Raw genomic sequence first — 26,963 nt, forward strand, 5'->3', positions numbered from 1 at the left:
CCTCCAAGTAAAAGCAAACTGTGGCCTGCACTCTGCTGCCAAAGGAATGGAGAAAAATGCATTGGCAATATCAATCGTGGCATACCACTTGGCTGCTTTTGACTCTAGCTCATACTGAAGTTCTAGCATGTCCGGTACGGCAGCACTCAATGGTGGTGTGACTTCATTCAGGCCACGATAGTCTACTGTTAGTCTCCATTCTCCATTAGACTTTCGCACTGGCCATATGGGGCTATTGAAGGGTGAGCGGGTCCTGCTGATCACCCCCTGACTCTCCAGTCTACGGATCAGCTGATGGATGGGAATCAGGGAGTCTCGGTTGGTGCGATATTGCCGCCGGTGCACTGTTGTGGTCGCAATTGGCACTTGTTGTTCTTCAACTTTCAGCAACCCCACAGCAGAGGGATCTTCTGAGAGACCAGGCAAGGTGGACAGCTGCTCAATTTCCTCAGTCTCCAAAGCAGCAATACCAAAAGCCCACCGGTACCCTTTTGGGTCTTTGAAGTACCCTCTCTTGAGGTAGTCTATGCCGAGGATGCATGGAGCCTCTGGACCAGTCACAATAGGGTGCTTTTGCCACTCCCTCCCAGTCAGGCTGATTTCAGCCTCCAGCACAGTCAACTCTTGGGATCCTCCTGTTACTCCAGAAATATAGATGGGTTCCACCCCTTGACAGCTTGATGGCATCAGGGTACACTGTGCACCGGTATCTACTAGAGCCTTATACTTCTGTGGGACTGATGTGCCAGGCCATCTGATCCACACAGTCCAGTAAATCCGATTGTCCCCTACCTCCACCTGGCTGGAGGCAGGGCCCCTCTAATGGTCGTCACAGCATTGGACACTTAAGTCGTGTTGAAAGGGATTATTCTTCGTTATCACAGGAGCTGGAGTAAAATCAGCTCTTCCACTCCATCTGGGAAACTGCTCACCAGAAACTGAAGCCATAGCTCTCATGGGACGATCAGTCTTGGCCCTTGCTCCCCTCTTCAGTTCACTCACCCGTTCCTCCAAAGCTGAAGTAGGTTTTCCATCCCACTTTGTCATGTCTTCTCCGTGATCCAGCAGGTAAAACCATAGGGTACCCCGTGGCGTATACGTTCTGTATCTCCTCTCTTGAACAATAGGACGTCTTTTGTTAATAGCTGAGACGCGTGTTGGTACACGTGAGGAGCTGGATAAATCAGATACATCGTCCCTCAATTTGTCGAGGTCCTGGGACAGTTTTTTCACAGCTGAGATGATGGAAGGAGTGAGATTGTCTTCGAACTCTCGGAGTTTATGAACCATTTCATCCACTGTTAGTGGTACTATGTCATTCCAGGTCACTGTTGCCAATGAATGGGCATATGATGACGGTGCATTCCGTGTAAGTTTTCGCCACATGGGTCGTGTACATTCAACTTCATCTGGATCTATAGGTGTATCCCCGTTATTCGGCTTGATGTGATAGATCATCTCTACGATGGCCGATTCCCTCAGAGACTGGATGCCTTTGTCTATAGTAGTCCACTTGGCCGAACGACTCGTAACATCGTCCTTGTACGGAAACCTTTCTTTCACAGCTGCCAAGAGCCTCCTCCAAAGGCTGAGGGACTTTTTCTCTCTTGCAATTGCTTTGTCAATTCCCCCTTCTCTAGCAAGTGATCCCAGCTGCTTGGCTTCTGTACCTTCTAGTTCGTGACCATCGGCCCCATTGTCCCAGCATCGGAGTAACCAGGTGATGATGTGCTCCCCTGGTTGACGGGTAAAATCTTTTCGCATATTCCGCAGCTCGGTTGAGGTCCGAGGTCGAGAAGTTACCTCTTCTTCTTCTTCTTCGTCATGTGAGGATGACTCCTGATCAGATTCTGGACCGGGTGGTGAATTCATTGGTTCTTCATCTCGCTTCACCCTTTTTGCCTCCTTTTTGCTTGTTCTCTTGCGTACAGGGGCAACCGATATTGGTACGAATTGGTCCTCTGGTTTGGCTGCAGTGATTATCACTGTGGTTTGAGTAGCGACTGTACTTGTTGCTGGGGGTGGTGTAGCTACCGTGCTTGGAGCTGGGGTAACCGCGCTGTCTGTTGCAGTTGAAGTTTGAGCAGCTGCTGTACTTGCCACTGGGGTAGCTGCGCAGTTCATTGCAGCCAAAGTTTGAGTAGCGACTGTCGCTTTGCCCTCAAATCCGCCGACATTCTTTTCCTTTTGAAGGTGCTGGATAGTGTTGAACAAGGCCCTGTAAGCATAGGCCAAGCCCCAGCACGTTGCCGTGATTTGTCCATCTCTGGTATGGCCAGAATGACCACACACCTCATTTAAGTGTTTTACTAATTCTTCTGGATTTTGCAGTTGTTCGGTAGTGAAATTCCAAAATACTGGGGGGGCCCACTGACCTAGATACTTGCCCATACTATCCCACACACCCTGCCACTCATGGCTGTCCAGCCTCTGGGAAAATCTCTCGGTCCTCCTACATCGTCGTTTGACCCCAGACAAGACCCAAACCTGAATCTGCTTAACTCTTGAAATCAGTAGTGGGCAAAACACACTCTGTATGCGTGTTAGCATGGTGATTCCCATCACCATCAGCAAACAAGTCTCAAGAGCATTAAAAGGCCATTTAAAAAATTCGAAACTCTCAAATGTAAATGGTCTGGGGGGACGACAAGGAGGGTAAAAGGATGTCTCCTTCACAGGTTGAGCACCTGAGAAGGAGAAAAAAGATGTGTAATTGCTAAGCACCTCCATCATATACCTCCCAAAGTATAAAGGTGGTGACCACACTGGGAACATAAGCCAGATCAGTTTCATGATCAATGATTCTATTGTATTACAAGTCATTACCATAAAGTACAATGGGATAAAAACCTTAGCCCAAGCCCCACACTTGAAAAACACTAATACAGCCAATACCGGATGGACGTAAGATATGGTATACTGAAACTGTGAGATCAAGAGGAAAAACCTTGAGAGCCAATAAATCAGCATTGTGACGAGTGACTATCAATCCAGTCAGATCTGTTCTTATCTCAACCCCTCGTGCCCCACGTTGGGCGCCAAAAAGAACTGTCGTGGTTTAAACCCAGTCAGGTAACTTGTTCACTCACTCCCAGTGAGTGGTGCCAAGCTGACAACAATCAAGGTCCGTGTTCGTCTCCCCCCCCCCTCCCTGCACCGGGGCTCTCCCCTTCCCCGCTCCCGGAGGAACGGGGAGGAGGATCGAGAGAGTGCAACTCCTACGGGTTGAGACAAGAACAGTCCAGCAACAAATCACCACCGCTACTATCAGCTAAAACAATGATAAGGGAAAATAACAAGGGAAGAGAATACGATACCACCGGCCAAGAAAACGAGTTCCACCCGGAAGCTCCTGTCCTTCCGGGTAACTCCCAGTTACCCCCCACCCCGGGCATGACGTGCTGTGGTATGGAATACCTCCCCGGCTAGCCCGGGTCAGGCGCCCCGTCTCTGCTTCCTCACAGCTTCCCCTCCTCCCTGGCAGAGCATGAGCCTCACAGAGTCCTTGGTCAGGGTAAACATCACTTAGCAACAACCGAAAACATCGGCTTCACCAACGCTGTTCTCAAAACTAGAAGTCAAAACACAGCACTGCACCAGCTAACACAAAGGAAAAAACATGACTGCTACTGCTGAACCCAGGACAGAACTGTAGATCACCGCTGACTACATGACCATCAGGCTGCTAGGAGATGCAGCAAGGATCAGACCAAAAGAAGAGCATTTTTAGTGTTTTAGTTATTAGTTTTCATTACCCCCCAGTCAATTAGGGAGAGTTGGAACAAAGGTCAACATACTTCAGCATCGAATAGCTTGAGGTTTTATGCAAGAACAATAAGTAATTCCTCAAAACCTGACATAGAGTTTACTTATTTCAACTAGTCAGAGCTTTGATTTTTTTGTTCCAGGTTGATCCATTAGATTCACACCATTTGTTAATAAAAATCTGTGTTCCACCCTTCAGGGATGCACAGTTATGTATTAGGAAATTATGCTGTAATGTTCCTTACTGTATGCTTCTGGTGCATCAGTCAGCCTTTTTGTTGCACTTTATCTTTAGTGTAACTACAGCCCCTGATAGAATTCTGCATGAGTCCCTGTTAAAAAATAGTGGCAATAAATTTTCTCCCCCAGAACGCAGGTAGGAATTTGGAGTCAGCTGTTTTAAAATTTATGAAAAGCAGCAGTAATTTAAACGTGAGATGGGAGCAATTTTATTCCCACTTCAAGTAATGATAATGTTCAGATTTTGCTTATTAAAATTAATTCTCTTCAATTATATTAAAATCAGTGGAATTGTGTGCTACTGTATTGATGGATAATAGCAATAAGTGCTAAGTATGATGTTTGAAACCAGTACTCACCCATAAGCAGGAAGCATAAATGCAACCACAAAGGCAAGAATAGAAAAAGGAAAACTCATCCCTCTCATAGACAAATGCAGAAAGTTACACACTAAAAACTGTACTACAAACAGTAAAGTTAGGTCTGCATTTTAGGTGAATTATGTCCTTTGATACTGATCTGATATTCAGGGACTTTCCAAAGCCTGGACAGATCTCAAACTTCATCTCCTACAAAATTTTCTTGCGTTCACCTTAAGACACAGCTCATCAAATTCCACTGTGCCCTTCCTTTACATAAAGCGAAGCTAAGAAGTCTGTTTTTCCTCCACTGTCATTGCAAAATAGCAGAGACTCAGCTTCACAGCAAATTGTATGGGTAGAGCTGAGGAGCAATACTTGGGAAAAATGTCTTCATCATCACAGTAATCTTTAAAGGAGCTCTGATTGGTCTTATTTACAAAAGGCTCACATGGGTCTAGTTTTACTGACGATGGGAAAGCATGTAATAGGAGACCATAGAGCTAATGGAGGTAAAATTCTTCAATACCATGATCAATTACAAACTACCTTACATTTATCACAACTGACTGATTTTCTTTGAGCTGATTCTAAGCCCTTTATCTTTTAGATTTCCCTTCTTACTTTCAATATGTTTATTGAATAATTAGAAAACCTTCAATAGAACACAGAAAAGAAATGAGCTGGTGGAGTACTTGTGCAAATCCAGCTGAAAACTGAAGCCCCTCTTCATAGATGAAATGATCCTCTGCAGTTCTGACATGGAACAGAACTGAATAGACAGGAAAGACCTGCCACAGACCTAGTTAGCCCTGAGGATACACTTTATTCATTGACAGCTGTAATACAACATGAGGCACAGACAGTTCGAAGAGTATGATATTATGGGCCATGTAGTCTCATCATCTATAGCATTCCATCTTGTTACCTTTTGAACAGCAGCACCCATAGAGATCCACATTACTGTGAGGTAGGAGCAGACCCCTACAGAATTTACCAGGAAAATGATCACAAACCTTAGTAGAATACTTGCAGTTTAGCTGTTGAGCAGGTTTTACATGACTTAGGAGATCTCAGCCCTATGAATCAGGGTGCTACAAAAGTACAGCCATAGCTATATGTACCTTCACAGTCCATCATCCATCCAGACCAAGCAGCAATTTCTCAGCTCTGGTAGGTCACAGCAGTTCACTGAGCACACTGCACCTCTTCATCACTGCCTTTGCAATATGTGAAAAATAAACCCCAGGATTACTGGATTCAAAGGCAGGAATGCTTACTATCTGCAGCTCCAGAGACACTTGAGTTGTAAAGACACAGAACCAAATTGTGACAGTTCAGTTTACCCTTGAAAGCATGCTAGTACTTGAAACATGCAGAATTTAACACTAGTTGGAAAGTTTTCACTGGAAGATGACAAAACAGGAATAAACTTACAGATTGCATGAGCAACTGAGAACTCTTGCATGTTTTCATACGCTTGCAAGTAAAGTAAGTAAAGACAGCCTTTAGGCAAGGTAGTAGTCCAGAAATTAGAATTTCAGAGCTTGGCATTCATTAACTGAATTGTGGTATTTAATTGAAAACTAAAATGTTTAGATATGCAGGCTGTTCCTAAGCAACATTAGTCCCTTAGTCCCTAAAGCTGAGAAAAGACCTGCTAAAATGTACGTGTCCCCTTTGAAATGATCATTTATTGCACAAGGGTTTTCAGGCATGGTAAATTATTCCAGTCTTTAAGTTCGCATTTACCTCTATTTATTTTTTTTTTATTTGCATTTTACTTCTTCATGGTAGCCTTAGAAGAGTTCCAGTGTTATAAACTAATGTAGACCTTTGCTAGCATTTTCATTTACTTGCAGTGTGAGTTATGGACCCCTTCAATGATATTGAATGGCCAAATAATATGAGGTCAAACAGAGTTTGCCAAAAGCTAATGCATATCATATGCTAGACTGCAGAGGAAACTGAACTGCTATCATTCTTGCACCATACTACTATTTTATTTTTAATTATTTTTATCTTCTACCTTTGGAGCGGACAAGACAGTCAATACTGTGGGGGATTCATCGCACAATAGGCAGGCCTTTTTTAAGTAAGGAGCTCGCTAATGAAAGCACTGCAGAATGATCTGTACATTTTAATGGACCTTGAACAAAGATTTGAGCTTTCCTTTTTTATTTTTTTTTTGGTAAAACATCACATGAATTTTTATTAGTATATTACTCCAGCCTTGTTTTGAATACTTAAGGGTCACCTTCTTTGTCGGAGCCTGCATAATGGCAGAGGGCAAAGTGGAGTGGAATGACTAAATAAGGAAAGATGACATTGTAACTTCAAGGATAAGAACTACAAATAAAGTTCTGGGGGTTGTTTGTTTTGGGGTTTTTTTTCTCCCCTCTCAGTTTTTAGGCTTTTATTTTTTTATTTTCATAAAGTTGTCAACACCTCATGCACTATTATAAATGGAAAATATCTGTCATACTTTGGGACTAATCATTCATTTAGGTTTTTTTTAGTATAAGATTAAATTTTGTTGTCAACGATAAGCAGTCTTCATAATTCAAGCTTTAAATTAAGTTTGCCTAAGGGTACCAAATAAGAGCTAATAACAACTTAATTACAGATGTGATTAAACATTTAACCTTATCACATTAAGTAAAGCCCATCCAACATTCTTCAGTTCAGCTGGCAACAGTAAGCCAAGAGAAAAAAAAACACTGCTTGAGTATAAAGCTCAATATACCCCAAAAGAAATGGGGGGTTTTGCAAACATAAGCCAAGCTCTACCACTGATACAGCCTACAAGTGCATAAACTTGCACCTTTGCATCTAGAAGGATCATGTAGAAATATGAGTCAACCTAAAAGGCCAAAGTGCTGAGCACCCTTGACTACTGCTGATGCATGGGTAGGTTAAGGTCACCCTACAGAATGTGCAGGTTGATCACACCCCAGAGAATGAGCTCCTGAGATCATAGGTAGGTAAGGCTCCGAGCTAAGGTACCACATGCTCCCTGACTGAAAGATTCCTTCAATGGGAAGAAATATTAAAGAAGGCAATTCATTTTCAAGAGCATGTCGCACTTTCAGAGCTTGATGGGATCTCAGGATCAGGAAAGAGGAAGGAGGAAGCACACAAGGAAGTGCTTTGGCTTTTAAAATATTAATCCAGATCGTTAACAGCCCGGTTGTCTCCATGACAACTGAGCTGGATTGCTTTTAAACGCGATTGTGGGATTGCCAGTTTTTAACCCTCATGAATAAAAGGGCATGGGAGAAGCCCACTTATGTGCTTTCAAATCTGGTTTTCCACAAGGAAGTGATTTAATGTACACGTACTTTTACAAAATCACATAAAAATTACTTTTTATTTAGTGCTTGAACCAATAAATGCAAAAGAGGTACTCCCAAAATGCTCAAATAAAACACTTTTCTGCAGAACAACCAGCACTGGAGTGTGAAAATCCCAGTGAATGTGGGCTTAATTGTAACTTTTCAAAGAGTTTTTAGAAAGTCATTTTGCAGCCACCTAAAAAAGCAGCAGTTCCCCAAGATCACTCATTACTGTAGTGAACAAAGATCCACAGCATCACACCTGCACAGAGCACAAGAAGGGGAAGTGAGCCCAAATGAAGCACCTCTTCTTACAAAACACTCCTTAATAAAAAGAACAAGATGTGGGCTGTGGTACATGTCAGTGTTGCAGTAATTCTATCATGATTTTATTAAGTTCATATTAGCTCAAGCCACATTTTCCTCACACTCCATCATCTGGGCCAATAGGGGGAATATAGCAAACTGAAAACATGCTATAGGCATGCTCAACCTTAGCGAACTGAGATGAGCAAATGCCACTCTCGCTTCGAGAGGTGTCACAAGTTATGCTCTATCTAGACACACTACTTTAAAACACTGCCATCACTACATGACAGCCTCTCCTTTTATACCACTTATAAGCAAAACATCCTTTGGCCTATGCTGAGCGATGAGCAGCTGTAAGGGTTTGTGCTCCTCTTGTACCACTTTCAACTCCACAGAAAGTCTGTCTCTATTAAAAGATTTTAAAAATCAAGCCTACTTGATTTTCTCAAATGAATTTGCCTGAAAAAAAATCTACTATTAGAAATAATTGAAGATGCCACATAGAATTATTTAAGATTCCATTTCTCTTTCAATTACAGTCTGATAGATTCACTTTATATGAAATCTACGGACAACACTAAAAACCATAATTTTCATCAAATACCACCTTAACGTTGATGGAGCTTAATTGGAATCCATGCTGTCACAAATTACATAGTACTTGCCCTAGGAGTAAAATTACCCTAAAAACTGAGAGATGGCCATATAGAACTGCCAGAAAAGCTCCACTTCTTTTAGGCTGCAACACCATCAGCTCACAGCTGTTATAGATTAATCTGTCATTTTAATGGCAGCTTTGCATATTAATTTATGGTACTGATCATGCAGAGCACTGGAGTATGTAAGGGTTATCTTTGAAAACGAAATCCATTCAAAATATTTTAGCAATACCTGTCACTTTTTAAATTTTCACTGTACTGTCCAGAGTTGTTGCTCACAATATCTATTAGTCTGTTAGTTTCTGCTATGACTTATTCTTACAAGTGTCTTAGAGCCATAAAATAGTATCACATCCCACACACAGCAGCTTTATAAAGTCTGCTTTCTAATCCTGCTCATCAGGAATTACAAAGATAAGGTAAAACCTCATGTAAAATGTCATCCCCAATTCTTTATTTGTTTTCAAGTGTCTTTTAATTAGACATTGAGGTGTGAAAAATGTCAGAACCACCTCTCCATAGATCCCTGAATGCACTTGTGATTAAAATGATAACTATTTATTTAAACTTAAACCAACAGCATAAACTCCTGAGAGCTGAAGCAGGAAGCAATCCGTAAGACACCCCAAACACAATGCGTACTTCACAGGCTTCTTAAGAATGCTGCTGCCAGAGTAATCAGACCAAGCAGTAGAGAACTAGAAGTCAGCAGCTGAAATGGTTTGAAGTTGCTGGTAGCTTGTTCTCCAGAAGCTATAAGTTAGTATAAGTTTCACAGAATATCTACTATGTGCATATCCTTGTCAAAATATCAACTGATTACTGCTGGAGTCTGCCAGATGTTTCAGGTTGCTGAGGTATAAATTCACATATCCATCATAAAGAGATACGTATATATATATATCATTTTAAAGCTGTCAAGAAGACACAGATTTAAAGAAAAGCATTATTTCATTCCCAGTAGATGAAGGAGAGAAGAAATAGCAAAAGAGGAGTCTTGTCTGCTATCACAGGTGGGTAGAGCTTGATGGTATTCAAGCCCCCACAGCTAATTGCCATAGAGATAATTAGCAATTCAGGGCAAAGGTGACATATGAGCAGCAAAGCTGCAGGTACAAATATACATTGCTGACTATGTGCACAGGACAGTGCTAGATGCCGTTTTGCCCAGCCATTCACTAGCTCTCGTGTACAGTCCCATACCATAATACTGCAATAATCAGGCAATTTTTCAGATGTAACCCCCCCATCACTCATTATTCTACAAAAAACATTAAAGCAAAGAGCAATCAAGTCAGTCATGTCTCCTCTATGAATATACGGTACTGCAGCTTGAATATAGATATGCTAAAATTTAGTCCTGTAGCATTAGGCTTTAATTCTAAAATGATTTCTCAATTAATATTAAATTCTTGACAACATGAGCTCTATTCCAACTACATCTATTAATGCTTCCTGTATGAATGGCAGAGGAATTATCAGTGATTAACTGCTGATTGTTTTGCCTATTCTCTTCATTTTGTTAACATGCAAAACCATTCAGCCTTATTAAAGCATGGTTTTGAGTCTCTAACTTCAGTCAGTAAATCAATATATTGCTTTTTCTAGGACCAAGGAGTCTGAATAGTAGTATCAAGCAATTCTCATGCAAGCAAACTAAGCGTAAATATGCTACTAAAGCAGACTATAAATTAAAGGTATGAAAAAGCCCTTTATTAGGTCCAGTTTTAATATTTTTCAGTTGGCTAGAACCCTAATAAACAAGGCAGGTGATCAGTAATTCCGTTTAAGTGACACAAGTGCCATTCTCTTGCTGTTATGCTTGCCCACAAATAAAACAAATATACTTGTAGATGGATCAGACAAAGGAAATGGTGTTCAAAAGCACAACTTTGATAATCAGAAATGAATTAATGCTCCTACAGTGCTCTAGAAAGCATCCCACAAATACTCTTAAAAATCAATTGAGCTGTGTTGATATGCAGTAAGCAGAGCACTTTGAATTTAAAATCACCGGTGCCCATTCCAATCCAAATGACTGCAATTAAAAGGGTGTTAAGAACAATCATAATCTGGTTCAGAATTAAATCCACCTTCATACCTTGGTTAAGGATTGTAAATTGAATAGAAGATAACTTCGTATTTGTAAGATTTGTACTGGTACCCGTGCCATGACGCATTTAAACCGATGAATTAATTCAGCACAAGGTTAGAAATGCCCTGAAATCCCACTCACCAGATACTTGGTGTAGCTAGAATGTTGCTCTGTTACAATGAGAGATACCAGCATATCCCAAGGTTGCACACAGCCTTCCACAGCACCCTAACCTATAGTAAAATAGGCCAGTAATTTACATATAACAGTAGTTAGAGAGGTTAATAGCTCTTCTACATCTGATAAAAATAACAGAGCAAGCTGTCATTCTTGCTGGGAAAATAAGATGAGGTCAAAATAAATTACTCTATATAAAATAGGTCAGAGCAGCCAATCCAAATGGTCTTTCTTGGCCTTAGGATCTATAAATTTTCTCATGCTTAGATTCAGTTTCCTCTGGCCTGTATTCAAGCTTGCTTGTAAACAGATTTTTACTGTGTCAATGATGACACTGATAAATGGATACAGTGCACAGGATAAGGTCTGAAACAGCTTTATCTATAAGAGTCCACAAGATTTGAGTTTAAGTAGCCCAAGATGCTTTATTATCCACACCAAGATTATTTTCTTCAAGCAAACACTAAGACACTGTCAGAGATCCACAGGACACGCTTGCCTCCTTCAATCAAATGGAGCATAAGTGTCTTTAGATGCCTAATTGAATTAACACTAATGCTTTGATTAACATTCCTTGCAAACGCAGCAATCCCACTGTTCTTGGACCAGGCCTGGGATTGTTACGATAATGCCATAACCTTGAAAGCAGCCAGAGAAAGTGGAACAGCCATTCTGAAGCCAGACCCTTTGTCAAAACAATGGCTTTATACTGAAAAAAAAAACACAAATGAGCTTGGGTCTTTATAGTAAAGTTAGTGATTCTGAGAAATATTGGTCAGAAGCAGACAGGTTTTCCTATAGATCCATGACAGATGTGAAGCAGAGGGATGAGGAAGGCATTTCCTGAATAAAAAGGCAGCTGGAAAAATCAGTTCTTTCAAGTCTGCTTTATAATTCTGTATCTATGGGGAGTAGCCTAATCTTCAGAGCACACTAGCCAGACCAATTAAGACTCCATAAACATCACTCTGAAAAGGAGACTGTCTCCCTAGTAAACATCTAGTCTAATATGATCACATTTCAAGGCAAATAGAGAGGAATGAGAAAGGAGAATGCCTCTGTTTGATACATTTATAAATTTAAGTTTTAAACAGCCCAGCATAAAAGGATGTAGCTCTACAAAGAATTTCAGCAGTAGGGAACAAGCTGATGTACAAAACCTTTCATCACTGCATAGCTAGGGGTCATAAACACAGAGGCCTCAGGCTAGGGCATTAATTTCCCTAGCTGTCTAAAAGTGAGAAATGTACAAAATAAGCTTTTCACTGCATGTTTGAACAGTGTTAAGAGTCTGCACCAGGTCTGTGACTTTGAGTTTTAGCTTGGAGGAAGGTTTGGGGTGTTTTTGTTTGGTTTTGGTTCTTAGTGGTCCACTTTTTTTACCTACTGGAATATGTCCTGCATTCCAAGGCAGCCTTAATGCAAGTCTGACAAAGTGTACTACTTTGTGTTGCTGTTCACAATAATCAAGCTCAGAATTTATTGAAGGGCAAAATGTACTGCTCTTCCTAGCTACATACAGGAGGCCTATAAAAGCATGCACAGCATTTCACAGCCATGGGACTGCCCATTATTGCTACCACGTATCTCTGGCAAGCAGTGCCTGCTGTTCTACACTCTTCATAAAGCTGCTCCTCATGAGTGTGGTATAAGAAAATTGCTACATGGAGACACTTCTGCTTTCTTTCCATTTAAGCTGCAGTAACAAACCTAACTGCAAAAAGTTTTTAAATTCACTTCCATAGTTTGCTGTTCCAGCCTCTTTCCTAATGATATTCCACTGAGACTAAAGAAAGGCAGGATTCAAAGCTGTTAGAGTGAGAGGTTTAAATGTCCAGTAGCTTGCAAATTCTAAAGATACAGATACAGTTCCCAGACACCACTGAAAGGGCAGGATTACCTTGCTTTTTGGCAGACTCACTCAGCATTTCACCTTATTCCTAGAATGTTTAATGGCATTACATCTTAACACTGGACCATCATTAGGCAAGGAACAGCAAATTTTTAAGGTTGCTATCAATTATCTTCCCTTGCTTCTTAGAAATGTAAAGTTAGGTTCATTTGCAATGCAACTTAGACAAATTCACTTGGAGCATTAGAAGATAAGCCAACATGGAGTTTGAAGTGGACCCAATATTGATATTGGAGAGAGTGCTGCCTGAGAATGGCTGCTGGACATGCCCAATTTGTACATGGTAATAAGACTATGAAGAAATTTAAATTCACTGTTCATAGAAGTAACTTAATTGACATTCTAAAGTGTTAAATCTGAACATACAGTAAGTGTAACTGAACTAATAGGATATGGCTGGAAGGAACGTGAGAATAATCACAGACTTGTTTAAAAGTAGCTGCCAGCACTCCTATGAAGAAAACAATAGCTTTATTCTATGACACATAACTGACATAGGAGAACAAGAGACTATGAAAACTAATGATTAGGTGATGTGATTTCCAGGAAACTCCCCAAAACAGTTTTCCTTTATAACCCAGTTCAGCTTTCCCTGTAATATTTACACTCAAAAATGTCAAAAGAGGTATAAAAATTAAAAATATATATATATACACATATAAAAAAGAGGTATAAATATTAAAAAAATAAATCAGAAAAGTAGGAAAATGAGAGTTCAGGTTGTCAGCAAATTGGAGTAGAAACAATGCCCAGTATAAACAGCAGAGAACACAGAACAACACAAGACTGAGTATTTTTTAGGACCTAAATCAGCAGAGGTATTTACACTGCCACTAGTCTTAACACTTCCTTTAGTGAATTCTCTCTCATTCAAAAGGAATTCCAGCAAAAGAACCATTAAAAAGAACTGTTAACTTCTGTTTAAATGCATTGGTGCACTCAGATGCAAAGCAGAGAGTCAAGCTGTAAGCAAGAGCAGTGCTAAGCAAGTATAAGTGAAAGATGCTTACTTTGGAGTAAATGACTTTTTAAATTGCCCATCTTTCAAGAAACTTCAGTGATGACAAATTCTCCAGTATATTCCTCTAACATCCTTGCCCTTGTTAATTCTTCAGAAACATCAAGACCAAAGGCTGTCAAGTGAGCCAAAACCTGACAGACAGCTCTGTTGTGTGAGTCAAATGGCATGATACTGCCATGCATTTGTCCCCCTACTGCATCTGTATTTGTCCCACAAACAACATACAGACTTGGGGAATAGCCATTCCTATGATGTAAATGTAGGTACAAGCATTTATTGCATTTTGTAGGCAAGGGAAGGAACAAAACAGCTGAGCACAAACACTAGTATTGCTGCCTCTAAGTGCTAGACCACCCATATCCAGATAAATATGGCACAGTCTTGAGTCATTGCCTTACAGCCTACTTGGCTGAACTGGTTCATTATCATAGTTTATTAGAATTCCTAATAGAATTACAGCACTTATGAAAGGTACCCTGTATTTATGCTTCTCATGGAAGTACCTTTTTTGGTCCAAGAAAAGGCTATTTTACAAATCCTCATGACAACATGAATGTAAAGAAGGCTTTTACCATTTGAACAGGATAAAAACATGTAGGTAATTTTGTCAGGCTTTAAAAAAAAAATAAAAAAAAAAAATGATGCTCTTTGAGAAATAAGTTGCAGTGATGCTTCGAATGTGTTGGCCAATTGAGTGGGTTTGCAAAATAAAGACAGATGGCAATGGATTGCCCAAATGTTTCATTGTGGGAAGTCAGCTATTTGCTGCGCTTCCAACACGATTGGATTGCTGTGCCATCCAACATGATCTTATTCCACTCGAATCCTCTACAACTCACATACTACCTGCTGCCCTGCTATGGGGCTATGTGGTATTAAGGGGAGTGTTGCAGGTGACCACTGTTCTATCAGCTATGGGAACAGAGTGGTGTGGGGAATCCTATACATACAGTTTTCAAGACTATATGAGAGTATGAGTGGTCAAGTCCCATTTACTCTGAAGTTACAAGAAGTTCCTGTGACTGAAATGACTGATTTGAAGAAATTTTTGTTTTCCTGGGTAATTTCTGCTTTTTTTTTCCTCCAAGCATGAGGTGAATCACGTGGACAGCAACTCAGAATTCTCTAGAAGCCCTAGTGTCCCTGATCTTTCACTCATCAAGTGACACCAGTCTGGAACCAGATTAACCCCAAAGTGTAAAACTACAGTTTGTACCTGGCTAAGAGACAAAAGAGTGCAAACGACAGCAGTAATGAAAGAAACTTTCCAGGATTCCCATCGATCAAAAGGCAGCTAATGCATGCACTGTCTGGGAAAAGAAACTCCCAGGCAATGCCATTTAGGGAACTAAACTCTTTGTTGCTGCTCTAAAGCAGCTTCTTTAAACAAATGTATTTTCATAAAGAATGAATATTGGAATATCAGTTCACAAATCTGGTTCTTTTCCAGTGCAGCACCACAGAGGTTCATTCCTCGATGATGGTATAATGCAGCTAAAACTTTTGAAGTGGACTATTCTTCCCATCCTTCTTTCCTTTATATACACAGGAAAAAAGAGGAAAAGGTTCCCAGGCTCTAAAGCCACATTTTATTACAAAATACGAAAAAAATAAAGTAGAAGATAAGTCCTTAAATATAAAGGAGTCTCAGGTCTGCTGTGGGAGACTAAGTAAATACAAGACTCAGAAACAACCCCCTCCCATAGCACCAGGAGGGATGCCAGTTTCTTCCTTTCTTGCTTTGCAGCACACCTTCCCTGTAGGTTTTGCTTTAGGTTGGCTTTGTGACCTGAGCTGACACCCAAGTTCCTCTTGGGGGATCACAATCTCTCCTTCCGGCAGGCTCCTGTGTAACACTAGTTCCCCTCCAACCTCCCTCCTTCTCCTTTGCCTTTCCCAGATCTTCCCTTCTCTCCTTCCCCAGGGGGACACAAAGCTCAAGCCAACAAGACAAAGCAAATAAGTATTTTCTCTCTCTGCCAGCTGCACCATCTCTAAAATATACTTATGGGTTAGTGAGCTGTGAACCAACCACTCACTATACCAGTAGTCTGAGACAAACTTACAATGTGATTCTACAAGAGCATGACAGACCTCTTCTCCTCAAGACTGCATGCATTTTACCCAATAATTGAGATTTCCCCAATAACTGGGTTTTCCCCAATTATTCCGCACAAGCCCATGTTGCCAACTGTATGCTTTGCCAAAGCTGCTGCAGTCAGATTTGAGATCTTTGTGCGCCAAATTCACCCGTAGTTTGTTCTGCAGATTTCTTCCTCTAACATGGCTCTTACCATCTTCAGGCAACACTTTATTTTTAGACTGCAGTCCATTCTTCATCCGCTTTCTACAGCCAGAATAGGCCACACTCTGGCATGTTTGATTTCTTCCCCATAACACCGAATAGCTCACTTATATGCTTTAAAATACTGTAGGCTACCTCAGGTTTTCCATTCTGAGTTGTGAACAAACCACTTGGGACATGGATCCCTGTCCATTGCTATCTCCAGGTTACAGCAATCACCTACTGATGAGCCCAGGGAAGTTCAGGGAAGGTGGTATTGCTGCTCCGCAAGCCAGGGTTGTGTAAAACACAACCTGCCATCCAATAGAGCTTTGTGGGAAAATGGCAGGAATCTATTTTTATGTGTGCTTGTACAGGTAAGCTCAGGTGGTTTCTATCTTCTTTATAGCGCTAGTATTTCTACACTGGATACGCAGCCTCAGTTCAGGCAAAATTCACACAGACTGGTACCCCATTCTCTTAGTTTTTCTTCCATATAATAATGAAGGACAAAAGAAGAAATGCAATCAGGAAAAAACAGCTTTTCATTTCAATTGCTTTTACATATCATTAGAATTGCTTTGCAGATGTCTCTCTTGCAACTTCAGGAAACCACGTAAATCATCACCTTCTCAGAGTAGTAATTCAGACATTGCTACCGCCAGGAATCCCTGGTGCAACCATCCTTGCATTAAACCATGGAAACTCAGAGTGCTCAATTTAGAGCCGCTAAGCTGTAAATCTATTGTTGCATTAAGGGATTTCCTTTTAGAAAAGAAGAGGTTTGTTTCTCTCTGTGATACAACTGAGCACTGGGATCCTTTAGTCTAGATGATTAACATACCAGTATAAATCTATTTTTTGCCAGCGATTTTCACTCGTGATCCCTGTGACACAATATGATGACCAGGATATTTCAGAATGAAACTGTCAGCCCATTCAAACAAACAAACTTTAAAGAATTGCAGAACAATAACGATGTTGAATCAGAAAATGATTCTTTTTCAAAGGAGTTCTGAATGTGCAAACATTATTAAAGATAGCAGATGTGCAGCTATTTTATGACACATATAAAACATTTTGCCTTTGACAAGATTAATGCAAGGGCTGAGACTTTCATACAAACAAGACCAAAAAAACCTTCCTATAAACATGTCACCTGCACTGCAGGAACAACCAAATATCTGAAATAAGCTATTCTTTAGGGAGAACAGGAATAAGTTGAAGATACTGAATTAACTGTTGCCAGCTTTGAATGTGATGGGAGGGAAAAGCAACAGCTTTCTCATGATGTTTCATATTTCACTGGAGTGTGCCCTGTGGAATCTGGTCATGTAGCAAACAGCCACATTCAACTCCTTTGACCTCTATCAACGGTATCAGAGGCCACATTACTATATTTTCACCGATGTTGCAGTTAATCAGATGAAATGAAGAGGATCATTAGGTTAATAAGGAGAACAAGGCTTCCTAATAGTAATAAGCAACAGATTGCACAGAGCAAGCTTCAGTGGATAAAACACAGTGGCAGCTATTGGCACGGAGCATCCACAATTATTTAAATCAGCCTCAGCTGAAGAAAGAATAAAGTCTGGTCTAACAAAGCACATAATGCAGAAACAGCCACCCTGACCTCAATACTCACATGCCAAATCAAAGTCTGACCTGAAAAGGATTCTTGAAAATGAACACAAATGACAACCTTGTTCTGCAAACATCTTCATAACTTGGAGACACTTCCATTATATTTCATAATTGAAATTTTTAGTCCAAATTTATCTCAAGGAGAAATTAAAAGTTGCCTGATTTACTATGTGTAGCTTAGCCTTGACTCAGACTCTATTCTTGATCATCACATTATGCAAACTACTCCATAAAGCTGCATAATCCTCTTAATGCAGCCCACACTGCTTCAAAAATTAAAAATCACTATTGTTTCCATTATCCTTTTAGCTGGATGATGGCATGACTAATATACAGTATAAAAGTCAACTATTTAATCACACATAATCATCCCAGTTTACATTTTATTCATGCCAGGTATTTCTAAATTCAGATGTTATATTGTCAATTAACATAAAATTTATAGCTTTCAGCTTTTCAGACACACATTACCTCTGAATCAGTCAAATATTGAAGCATGATTGAAATGCATGGTAGGAATGCAGTCTAAGAATCAATAATTGCATACCAGAGACTAGATGTTCTAAACAGTTCATGTCAGATTGTTGTGATTTCTCTGTGCGTGTGAGAGAGAGAGAACATGATGAGCATTAGCCCTCTTAACAAGGCTTGCTGCATTGGCATCAGCTGCAACACTCCTGGGAAACCCAGGCGTTCTTTTCTCTACAAGAGGATGAAGGAAGAAAAGAATGAGAAGAGCTTCTACTCAGCAGCACATTCGCACCTGCCTTACTAAGTGATTTGATGAGCTGATTCCTATGCTAAACTGAACACCATATACTGTTGCAGAAAAGGAAAAGGCATCAGAAATGCCTCTAGCAGTGCTAACTCCTCCGGAGAAATTCTTTCTTGCTGAAACAATTCCCCCATGCAACATTACATTGATTCCATAAAGACATCATCTGGTCTTTTATAATATTTAAGTGACTGACTATATAAATTGTTTGGTTAAAGAACTAAAGCTACACATCCATTGTAGCAGACAATATGAGAACTGTACAAAAATACCCAGGATTAAGGTACACAGGGAGCTCTTTCCAGACTGTTAAAGGAGAGGCTAGACCGTAAGTTCTAAGTTAATGCTCAAGGGTCTTATCTGAGTAATTTTCTGAAGCATCTCAACCACATCTGCTCATTAATTTTTAAATAATTCTTAATACCTATTGATTTGCAAATTCTATTGTGGAAACAGTCCTGAGGTTTTTATCTTTTATTGTTGTTCTGATGAATTTTCTGTTCTGGCAGGAAAAATTCCAACCAAACAAAACAACTTTAAGTTGCTGAAAAGTCAAGTTCTGACAGTTTATAACAACATTCTGCATTTAGACTTCAGAATTATGTCTTTGTTTTAAATGCAAGAGGTCAGTATCTCAATGAAATGTCTTGATTAACACAGTGCATCCTTTTATAGATTCAGTTCACAAACCATTCAAAGGTTTGAATCTTCTGTGCCTCCCCTGAGAAAAGAACTATTTTTCTAAAAGCTCAGATGTTCATTAGACAGAAAAGCCTTTTTATTACTCATCCAGGTTCCAAGCCCATTTTCATATTCCCCCTTTAAAGATCCACTTGCCTATTTTCCTCATGGTGAAATATTCATGGATTGCAGTTTATGCGATGGAATTAATTTAAGCAGGATGCGTCAAAGTTACTATAAAATATGGTAAACTATTTGAATGGTAGAGAGAACACTGAGTCTACAGAGGACTCATTTATTCAGGAGGAAAGTATATAAAACATCTGAAACACTCTGGTATTTAATAAGTTGAGATTTAAGTATTAAAATACAATTTGGAGTGAGGGAAAGGTAATATTTTTCATAATAAAGTGAAAATAAATTACACACAATTGAAATTGTAAAGCCATTGCAGAAAGCAGTAGTTATTAATATCTATATAACTCTGTTATTAGAAAAAACAGTAATTGACTCTGTTATTAGAAATAACTAGTAATTAGCTGAGCTAGAAAATTCCAAGGCAGTCAGATGAAGTCAGTCTTCTCCTACATGAAATAGCTGCCACCTACAAAACAGATCCAAACCCACAGATGTGTGGAATTGAAGTGAAATCTGAAACAAAACCAGAGGAAACCCGAAATGATCTACTGAGAAAATAAGACTGCTGAAGACCAGAAATGCCAAGAGCCTGTGATCTTTGACAAACTTGGTTTCTAAAGTTGTCCATCACATGGAGAAATACTCAAAGCTTTGATGTCACCAGAACTGACAGAATCAGCTGTCATAGATGGAGCTGCCATTTAACAACAACAAATCAATTGAGTGTGTTAGCAAAAACAAACAAAAACCTTGACTGGGTTAAGCTTACCCAAAAAATAAGTATTTGTAAGAGAAACATAGGGGTTTGGTTTTATTTTCTGCAATGATTGCACTGCATGTGTAGCTTGGTTTTGACAGACTTTCTACAATTAGGGAAGAATGGCCTTGTGAAGAAGAGGTTTATCTTTCACCTCTAAGATATTGTAGTTAAAATCTGGCTATAGCTCTTGCAGAGGCTGTGAAATTTGTTATATTGTTTATGCTGTAGTTGTCCTGGAAGTTATAGGCTGGTTCCAAGAATTACTGTGCTTACACTTCTGTAAATCAGGACCAGCATATGGTAGCCCACACTCTGATAACTGCAATAATAGGGGATTATATTTCTGCAAGATACCAGTGTTGTTTACAAACTAGGCTCAACAGGCAAGATTCTCCTTTTCTTTGTGATCCAAGTGCACAAGTTTTCAGGTGTATGTGGACAGAAGAGAGCTCAGGTCAGGCCCTTTGGTTCTGAGGCCATGTCAGAGCAACCAGCCAGAGTTTCCCATCACACAGTGGTTACAAATGAGCTACCTTCCATTCTGCCCTACCCTATCCAACAGAATGAAGGGAGAAAAGGGAATTTTTTTGTGCTTCTGTCTGCACTCATTCATTACCTCCTCAGCCTGGTGCACTCCCTGCTCTCCACATTCCCCATCAACTGCTTTGATCAACTCTCTCAAAAGGGAGGTGAAATAATTGAACTTTTGAGCTTTTGTGCAGATCGGCTGCTGAACACCCCCCAGCAATGTCCTCCTCAATGTAAAGGCATGATAGCTTCCGCAAAGTATAAAAACCCAACCACAAACAACTCAAAACCCCAAATCAGATCTGCTGCAACAGGGTGCCTGTCCTGAAAGCAGAGCTACAGAAGCTTAGATGAATATTGATGCAGTGCTCGAGAAGGAATAAAATCCTTCCCTGAGACTGAAACAAAGGAATGTCAGCACCACTTTGGCATAAAAGAATATATAATTTTTTGCTCCTATTTCCTTTCCTTTAAATAGGTGGAAGGTGGCTCTTAGCATCCTTAAGTACCTTTGTATACAGTTTCTATTTGCTCATTTGATTTTACAGGTATGGTGGGTTTTCAAGCTTTAATGTGTTTTGTAGGTGTAATAAATCCAAATAAGTATTCATAAAGAATTCTGTTTCCCTTTTACATGCCTGCACAATCTCTACCAGCATAATTTTACTTTAATATCTTCTGTACAATGCTACCACATAGTGTTATTGAAGAACTACATATTATCATTGACTTCTTCCCTCCAAACTATGAGGAATAAAATCAGCATGGTGTTGCCCATGTTGAATCACAGACGGCTTAAACCTGGATCTTGTTGAAAAGACACCTTTTCTCACAAGTTCTAGGAGTTATTAGACTGATTTTTTTTAGCTTGACAATAAGAACAGATTCAGCTTCAAGTTTCAGACACTGTGTGTTTGGTAGGTTTTAATTTTGTTTTGTCAAGAGCAATTTAAAAGTATGTATTTTTATTTTCTAACAGTTCACTCTGTAGAACTTTTCCTTTCTTTTTGTTTCTTGCTTTGCAGAGTCTGTTGAAATGAATAATTGAACTGTTTTGAGTAAGATTTTCGGTAGGGAAAAGATAATGTAGAACAACACAAACAGTTAAGTACAAACAGAGCAGAAAAATACACCGAGTTCGGTAAACAAGCACTGAAATCAAGTCTGCCTCAGCATGAAAAATACATGTGAGTTTCTAATAGAGAAGAACTCAAGATTCCCCTGTTTATGTAATATAAAGACAATGCCAAAGAGAAAAAGAGAACTGATACCATTTCAATGTACCAGACAGCACCCGCAACTCTTAGTGCACATTTCAAGCATTCTAGGGCTCCTGTGGGCCGCTGAACTGCACGTCTCACGAGTGATATCACATCAGCAGTCCCGCTTGGAAGAGCATTCAGACAAACACCTGAAAAGCCACCTAGCAAGTAACTCATCATATTGAGATAAAAAATAATGTGGGTGGCTCAGACGTGCCTTGCCCAGGTCATTCACTGTGAATTCAACAGGTTATTTTTGTTTGGTTTTAGATACTCTTCCATGCCCTGTGCTCCTTTCCCTCTTTCCTTAGCCTGGGGCAGGCATTGGTACAGTGTCTCAGCACTGCTGTTCCTCTGGGATTATTCAAAGAGTTTCCCACATAGTAAATATTCACATAAATTTAACACATTTCTTATTATGCTCAGCACCAGTAAAAACATTGGTCTGTTTTGCATCCCCCTGCCTTGCTAGCTTTCTAGATGCTCTTTCATTCATTAAGATGCCATAGACGTTCACAAGTCTGTTTTCAGAGCTAACTAGAAAATATCATTTCTTTATGCTAACTAAAAATCTCATTTCTTTACTTCTGAAGCTTCAATTCACTCTGGAAATTTCTGGTACCATTTCCCATAAAGAATCAGGAGCAACTAAGTGTGGTATGGTGGATTTGCTTCTATGAATAACTTCTGTGAAAGCCATTAAAATGCCAACAGAAAAGTCAATGTTTCCTATGGTATGCCTTTGCTGAGGGAGTGCTTCTGTTTCTACCACAGAAAAAGGAAAGGAGGATCATGCCCACCTCTCAGACTGGTATTTTCAAAAAGGGCCTTTCTTCAACTGAAAGCAGAGGACTTCTTTGGAAAGAGCAGGTTTGAAGTTAATGTCTGCATTTTCAGAGCAATAAGGGTTAATTTTTCTATTGATTTCTCAAGACAAACTGACTGCTTCATGTAGGGGATGAAGACAACTGTAGAAATGTTGTTACTGAAACTTATGAGGTGCACCTAAGGGCCGGTCATGAATAGATACCACTGTGCCATATATACAGGGTAGTGAGATATTCCTGCCCTGAAGATGTTCTGTAAAGAGGGAAAAACAGAAGTACATGAACTGACTCTGAAAAACATCATCTCTCATGTGGAGGGAGGAGTTAGTAAAGATCAGGTAAAAGAATGGAGAAAGCAAACAACAGAAGAGACGAAGTGAAACAGAACTGAAGGAAGAGCTGCAGTATGAAATGAAAAATGCTAAGGAAATGCTCAAGTACACAGCCAGGAACAGGGTAAAGTCCTGTCTGAGCTGCAGGAGGCCCTGCCTGGCTGCTCCTGCTGCTGCTCCTCCCTGCTGGGGACTGGCTGGCTTTGCTCTGAGCAACAAAATTAAGAAAATAAAACAGTAAAAAGGGCACAGCACAGCCTCCTCTGCAGACAGGATATTACCCAAGTTAGCCTTAGGAAATCACAAAGCATATACATGATGAAAATATCACATATGGTCCTCTTCTGGTTTATAAGCTATCTATCCTAGTCAGAGCTTGAGTAGTAGCAGCAGATTTTAAAGAAACAGCTTGGCTGGCTTCCCTTCAGAACTGCAATTGCCCAAGAGCCTTCATTCAGGAGAAGGAATTGCCAATTCCTTCATTCAAAAGGAGAAAGAATTCCTCCTACTTTGCCAGGCATGATTCAAACCAAATAATTCAAGAAAATATACATATTATATGCATCAAAAAGATATCCATCTCCTTCCATGAATCCCTAAAGCACCTGCACACCGAGTGTAAAACCCTTTCTCTCCATTCCACAGGTGGATGTTTTTGTAAGCCAGGGAAGCCTCAGCCACTTGCTAAAGCAGTAAATTATACAGTGGGAAAAAATGAGGGTGACAGCATCCAGCTGTAACAGCAGGCACACAAAATGTAGGTAAACAGTTTAATTACCCAAGCATTGTCAGCTCCACAGAGAAATTGATGAAAGATTAAATTTCCTTTTTAATCCCGCTTATGTTTCCCCCTTGTGAATATTTTCCTCCCAGAAGCACAACTCTATTGTTGAGGTAAATAACCACAAACACAGCCTGACCATTCTTCCTCAGCTTTACTTCGCTTCGGATCATCCCTATACCATCTCTAGTATTTTTCCTTTCCTTTTGGATGAACAAATGTGTTTGAGGTAAATCAGATTTCCTTTTTCTGGTATGCAGTCATGTCAAGGGAAAATAATTCTCTATGGAAGTTCTTTGCAGCTCATAAATAGGAGTTCAAGGCTTAAATTATCATGCATCCACCAAAACGCAGAAGTGCTGTGTTACCTACAGCAGCCACAGGCTTAGATTTGGTTTTGGTTATAGGGCTCAAAGGCTTCTAGCAACTTCAGCTGAAACAATGTCTTCCACTGTCCTTGCCCCTGCCAAGCTACTGCCACCCCAAGAGGTCCATCCCTTGTACATCTGGGCACTCGCTGTCCTCGCTTTTCCACAGCTCCTATCACACAGCAGCAGGCTGCATGCTGTAAGTAAGCGAAACCAATTGTTCAGAAGAAACAAGGCTGATAGCAACGCTTCTGCCAAGCTGAAGAAGCAGATTTTACTATGCAAATGGCAATTGCAGCAATCTTTAAAGAGAAGTTGTTGACAAGCTTTAGGCAAGGTAAAAACAGACAGAAGAAAGCAATTAATTTATTATTTTCCCCTGTAAAGAACAGTGTCTAGGTAATGGCCCATTGTAAGCATGAATAATACTGAAGCTGGAAGCAACATGGCATAATTTTAACATTCTGCAGCCTTTTTTAATCAATCTTATTGATGTTCACCACATCCATAAAGCTCAAAAGAATGGGTATACTAAACTTAAGGAAAATATAAGATCTCATTTTGCGCCTTTCAATTTCTTCATTATGTTGCCATAATGTCAGTGTAATATATTTCACCCTTTTGCCTCTCTTTTAGCATTAATTTTTTGATTCTGCTGTGATCATGTCTGGTTCTTGGAAGCAATGAGATGAGTTATGAATACTGCTTTAACTCCACTATCTGGGAAAGGAGCATGATGTGCTGAGAGGAAAAAATATTACATGCTTTAGGACTGGGAAGTCAACATTAAGCTGCAGGGTGCCTTACCATCTGACATACTGGCCTAAAGGAGCTGTGGGACACAAACAGTAAGAGCAACAGCTGGAACTGACAGAAATGGCTGAGTTCTACGTAGCTTTGAAGAAGACTTGAGCCAAAGATTTGCCAATTTAGCAACAGGTTACACTCTGCTTAATTGTGCAGTATAAAATGAGATCAAGAGAACTGCATTATTTCTAGGACAGAGAAGTCATAGAACATATTACATCTACAAACCCCAAACACTGGGGAAGAGCTATTGAACAGCCAGAGGGCTGTTCCTGTGGCAGTGTCAGGAGCCGGATGACTACCTCTGGACAAAGATTGCAAGACAATGTTTATTTAAGCCATTTTTTCCACAGGAGATACGCAATGTTCTAGTCTAAGGACAGGGTAGATAAGCAAGCTATAATGGGCAAAATCAACACTGCATGTTCTTCTGAACATCATTGAACATCTGAACATCACTGCATCACTCTGTAGTTGACAGGTTTAACTACATTACCCACAGTGGAAGAGGTCCACTGGAGGCACATAGATATTTTGTTTATGGATGGCTCATTCAAAAGAGCAAAGCCCAAATCCCTACTCCAAATCAGGCACAAAAGGAATTTAAACTGGGGACCCCATATGCCACTGTGCTATAGGTCAGAGATAGAGTCTGAAAGACACTTTGCTGAAGTGCATTTCAAAGCTGGGGGGAAAAACAAGAGACTTCTTGTTATGCAAGGGCTCATCCCACATTCTCATGTATTCTTTCCATAAGCTACCCTCCTCTCACAAAACCAGGAGATCACTGCACAAAAGCTGAGATTTAATTAAGAAAATAAAGTTTAAGAAATTAAACATATCGAATATTGTTAAAGTTTTCTGCATGAATGGAATATCAGAATCATTTTAGAATTTCCTTGCAGTAGATGCAATAAAAAGGGAAAGGGACAAAACAAAATCAAGACACACACGCAGGGAATTGCTGATCTGATGGGTTCTGTTTTACTTGAAAAGTTTGTGGTTTACCTGCAAAGTTTTCAAAGTCATCACTGAGCATCTTATATGTAATTATTCAGGAGTTGTTCATAACCACACGCCTGCCCTCAATCTGCCTCATCTTAGTTTGTAATTCCTTGGGGAGAATGACACTTTTTTTTTTTTAAACAAAAAAGCAGAAAACAATGGTTTGGAATCTTGCCACTCTCTTATTAAAAATGAGTATCTACGCCCAACTGGTTGTATGCAGACAAAAAAAAAAAATCTGTGAATACATAATTTGAAGCAGAACAGCATGCAAATATATTCAACAATTCATCTTGCTTAAGAAGCCTAAGGAAAAAGGCACACTAAACAAAGAGCGTGTGAAGCATTCCAAAAGCATCCTGCTATGTTTGCAGTGATCGCCTTAGAGGAAGTGTAAAGGATGAGAATTAGATTACCCATTTCATAATGACTTTGGAAAACAGTGATCCAAAGAGAATGAGACCACACTTGGATGTTCACCATCAGTGCTGCTTACAACAGCTTGAGCAGCAGCTGCCCTACCCACCCAATTCTCCAAGGCTCTGTACATTAATCCATGCAGTCCCACCAGGAAAAGCAGGCTGAACACCTCAGGGAAGGAAGAAAAAGGGAGGAACTGTTTAGCCTAGCAAAAAAAGTTCACATGTAACTATAGCCTAACAAACTACAGATAAAAATTAAACCTTTAAGTGCACATCTGAATAATTTAAGTCCTCCAGACCTTCAAGTCAATATACTCCCATATACATTTACATTAATAAGATTAACTGCAGATTTTTACCACTTAATGAGTTTTTAAAAGAAAATGTGACATTTTGAAGGTTTATTTTTTTGGCTAAATCACATATTTAGTTTATTTTTCAATAGATAATACAGACAGGTAGGATTCTGTTTCCCAT

The sequence above is a fragment of the Pezoporus flaviventris genome, unplaced genomic scaffold, assembly GCF_033815535.1.
Source record: "Pezoporus flaviventris isolate CSIRO_AGI_PZ_B2104156 unplaced genomic scaffold, CSIRO_AGI_Pfla_v1 ptg000020l, whole genome shotgun sequence".
Lineage (NCBI taxonomy): Eukaryota > Metazoa > Chordata > Aves > Psittaciformes > Psittacidae > Pezoporus > Pezoporus flaviventris.